Below are 4,668 nucleotides of genomic sequence, written 5' to 3'. Positions count from 1 at the left end.
AAAATGTCTTGGCATGCAGAAGCATTGAAATTTCTCTCCACTGGAACTAAGGGGCATAGGCCAACTTCTGAAAAACTGCCCCATAGCATTATCCCTGCTCCACCAAACTTGTGCTGATGTTAATTCAAGAGGAGATTTGGTTCTCTGCATTTGAGTCAGCAGAGTGTTGTCGATTTTTAAGCACTGTGCGCATCAGCACTCGGTGACCCTGCTCTGTAACTTTAAGTGGTCTGCCACTTCATGGCTGAGTTGCTGTGGTTCCTAAACACTTCCACTTTTCAATAATACCACTCACCGTTGATTGTGGAATATCTAAACTGACTTGTTGCAACAGTGCCGTCATATTACGGTAACACAGTCAAATTCACTGAGCTTTTTAAAACGACCCATTATTTCATAAGTGTTTGTAAAGGTAGACTGCATGGTGAGGTGACATGTTAACATGTTGAAAACATGTTGAAAACAATTCTAAACATATCCAGGAATTCAATTTTCAGAATGGAATATATTCTAAAGGTGTGGTTGCCAGTAAAGCAATATTGAACAAAAACACCTTGGCTGCATAAGAAAGCCATTTTTTTTTAATAAATATTTTTATTATTAAAATATTTTCACAATAGCTAGTTAACTAATGTCTTATTTAAATATACATGTAATTTAACAACTTATGTTAGCTAGAAACAAGAAACCGTCTCATCTAAAGATTTACTCCTCTCTTCGGCTCAATAAATTTTTTATACTAAAATCCCACCTGTTTTACTTGAAACAAATCTAAGATTATCATTTAACTTGCCTTAGTGCAACCATTGTTAGCAATATACCAAAAGATTCATCTACTACACAGTGTACTACATAGTATGGCAAAAATAATAACACTACTTGTTATTTGACATTGTATTTAGTACATTTATATGCAGATTGGAAAACTACCAGACGGATCTGTTTAAATCCCTTTTTCATGCTGCTCAGGTGGTGCAGCGGTAAAAACACACGCTGGAAACAGAGCTGGGATGTCGAATACATTGCATCTCTGCATGAGAGATGAGAAAAGAGTGCTGTCAGGGTGTGTCCCTCCGTACACACAGCTAGGCTGCACCTCACTCGTCAAAGTGTAGGTGATAAAATGCATACGGCATGCTGCGCACGTGTCGGAGGGGGCGTGGGTTAGCTTCGTTCCCCTCAATCAGAGCAGAGATTGGCATTAGTGGAGAGGAAGCATGATGCAATGGGGCAATTGGACGCGCTAAAAAGGGGAGAAAATGCATTTTAAAAAATCCCTTTTTCATAAGAGTATGCTGGGTTATAATTAAAAAAAGAAGTGAAGAGGCGCCCAGGTGGCGCAGCGGGTTATTCCGCTAGCACATCAGCGCCGAGATTGTGCTAGCTGAACTCCTCGGTTCGAAACTCGGCGTTGCCACCGGTCGGCTGGGCACCATCTAGCGGGCATAATTGGCAGTGCCTGCAGGGAAGGATGACCGGACTATGTGGGTGGGGTCTTCAAACGCTGTGTAAGGACCCTGATTATCAGATCGAGAGGCGCCTGTGCAGAATGCATGGGTGAAAAAGGGTTCCGCTAAGGGGTGCACGCGGGTCGGAGGAGGCTTGAGCAGCAATATACCCACCTTGACTGCAATCAGGGATCCCCCAGCAGCGGAGGACTACGCTAAATTGGGGAAAAAAATGGGAGAAAATAAATTAACCTCCTGAGACCCGAGCTTTGATTTTTTCAATGCATTTTTTCTATTCCTTTTGTTTTTAACCTTATTAGTTGGGCGGCACGGTGGCTCAGTGGGTAGCACTGTCGCACACTGTTACAGCAAGAAGGTCCTGGGTTCGATCCCCAGATGGGGCGGTCCGGGTCCTTTCTCTGTGGAGTTTGCATGTTGTCGTGTGGGTTTCCCCCAGGTGCTCTGGTTTCCTCCCACAGTCCAAAGACATGCAAGTGAGGTGAATTGGAGACACTGAATTGTCCATGACTGTGTTTGATATAACCTGAATCTTGTGTAATGAGTAACTACCGTTTCTGTCATGAATGTAACCAAAGTGTAAAACATAATGTTCAAATCTTAATAAAGAAACAAACTTTATTAGTTTTCTAGTACTTTTGCTACCACTAGATGGCAGACAAAAGTGTCCACTAATGGGGACAATCGGTCTAAGTTTAGCAGGTCAAGGAATAAGGCATAACAAAGCCAAAATGTAATGTCCTCATATGTGACCGCAGGGTCTCAAGAGGTTAAAATAGAAAAAAAGAATTGAAATATTACAATAAAATGAATAAAAATAAGAATAAAAAGAAAATATTACAATAAAAACTCAGACTGAATTTTTGTAATATGACAAGAAGTCGTGCGTGTTTTTAAATGCATATTATTATTTACGAACTCTGAAATGTTTAAGATAGAAGGTAAATGGGTCAAAGACGAGACGTAACTTTTTAGTGTCCCCACTTGATAAATAATATACAATTATATTAATATAAGTGGATATACCTTCAATCTACTCCATTTGTACATCTTTACTGAAAGCTAAAGTAATTTTTACGGAAAATGTATGATTTTTGAAAAAATAGCCCTTGAAACCCCCAAAATGTCATTCAGTGCAACGGTCCCCCTACCTCTTTAAGTAATAAAACATTAAGAAAAAACTAATTAATCTTAAGTAAAACTTTAAATTTACTGCTTTGGCATAATTGTACAAATGTCATGTGTGACATATTAAATAATATTCAATCAGATGTGTTTTTTAATATTAATAATATTCAGGATACTTTCAGTCCCCATTTTCCCAATCTTCAGTTGTCATTCAGTACAACGTTAATAAAAAGCCTTATTTTAATATGCAATCAAGCTACTGCAGTCATGTGACCAATTATAACAACAAAAGAAGACTCCTGGGGACCCTTCAGCACACACACGAGGTCAATGCATTTGAACATTATTTGATAAAAATGTATTTTTACTGACACAGTACATTAAAGAACAAAACTGAGTGTCATTCAGTACAACACAGAAAACGTAATATTACGGTTAATCTTGTAAACAAACAAGGTTATTAACATTTAAATGTGAATATGTGTAGAAATGTCTTTGAGCTAAGGTCAATGTTAGCTTTTGCTAACCACTGGGATAACTGTAAAATGTGCTAAAGTAAAATTTCTGTCATTCAGTACAACAAGTCATTCAGAATTTCGCTGTTGCACTAAATTGACAATGACATTGTTATACTGACTTTATAATGTTTTAAAATTATTTTTAAATATTAAAACCACTTTTTTCCATTCTAGTCTTCCTTAATAAGAGCAGTAATTACAATGAATATTATTAATTATGTTTTTGATGAAGTGGTCCCTGAGATTTTGTTATTGTCAAGTACGATGACCTGCCATTCGTTGGGCAGGTACTGTAAAATCATAGACACGGTAAACAGGATGATAGAACAACAACGTGCTTTATTCCGGTACTGTTTTTACATACATTTCTCATGCTACTCTGTTTTGGTACGGAAGCCTTACTGCGACATACAACGAAACGCGTTGTGTAATTACAATACATTACAGGTACTGCTGTCTGTAGGAGTTGAGGTGCAAGTTAGCTGCATGCTACAAAATTGAAACAGAAATTCCTTTGTGTGGCCAAATCCACCTGATGAAATTTACTACCTTAAGTCTGATGTCAAAATCATAATCGCAGAACCAAAGCCATGTACAGCAAGAACCTCAAGGTTAACAACAAAAGACTGGAAAACATTTGTTCAGTTAATGAAATAAAATGCGACTTCAAATGGTTTTCACGGCTGAATGAATTTAGATTTACTGCAGCAACTTTTTCACGTGTTATGACACAAATTCCACACTTCCACACTGTTCTGGTGCCTTACAAGTTCTTATGATGGCTTCATTAGCTATGTTTTTCATTGCCTTACTTTTTTCATGATGTAGTAATATTATAACACATACTTGCCACTGGTGTGGCATATTTTCATTCTACTACTGCTACTTTAATCAATAAAGAACTTAAAAACAAATTAAGTCATGATTATTCTGATGTAACAGGATAATTTGGAGTATGTCATTCAGTGCAACATAAAATCATCATACAGTGCAACAAAAACATTTGCTTAAAATAACTGTAATAAGTAATTATTATATATTTTTTTCATGTGAATGCAAGAGAATCCAGGCCTGCTTCATAGAAAACAGAGTTTGATTGGGTTTCAAATAGAATAGAATGTGTAGCAAAAACATCTTGTATACAAATAAACAAAATCCCAAGACGCATTAGAGTACAAACAATGCACAGAAAGTTCAAAACAGAGTAAGTACAGTTTCTTCTGAGGTTTTAAATCTTTTGTAAGAGATATACTAAACTTATACATTTGAAATGGCTAAGATTGTTCCTTGTGTGTGTATTTTGTCATAAATTAGTCGTTGCACTGAATGACATTTTTGTGCACTTGTTGTGTGTCAACAACACTAAAATTATCAAATAAGCAAAATGCTGAGAAAAAAAATACATATTTACATAGGTGACACATTTGTGCACAATATTAAATGAAAAAATTATACAATTTAACCATTTTATTTTTTTGGTACTTGGAACACCCTATTCGTCTTTCACCCATATATAGAAGCGGCACAATTATTATTGTCTAATTAAACAGTCGAGG

The sequence above is a fragment of the Trichomycterus rosablanca genome, chromosome 1 (assembly GCF_030014385.1).
Source record: "Trichomycterus rosablanca isolate fTriRos1 chromosome 1, fTriRos1.hap1, whole genome shotgun sequence".
In the NCBI taxonomy this organism is placed as follows: domain Eukaryota; kingdom Metazoa; phylum Chordata; class Actinopteri; order Siluriformes; family Trichomycteridae; genus Trichomycterus; species Trichomycterus rosablanca.
Note: the sequence above shows the minus strand (reverse complement) of the source record.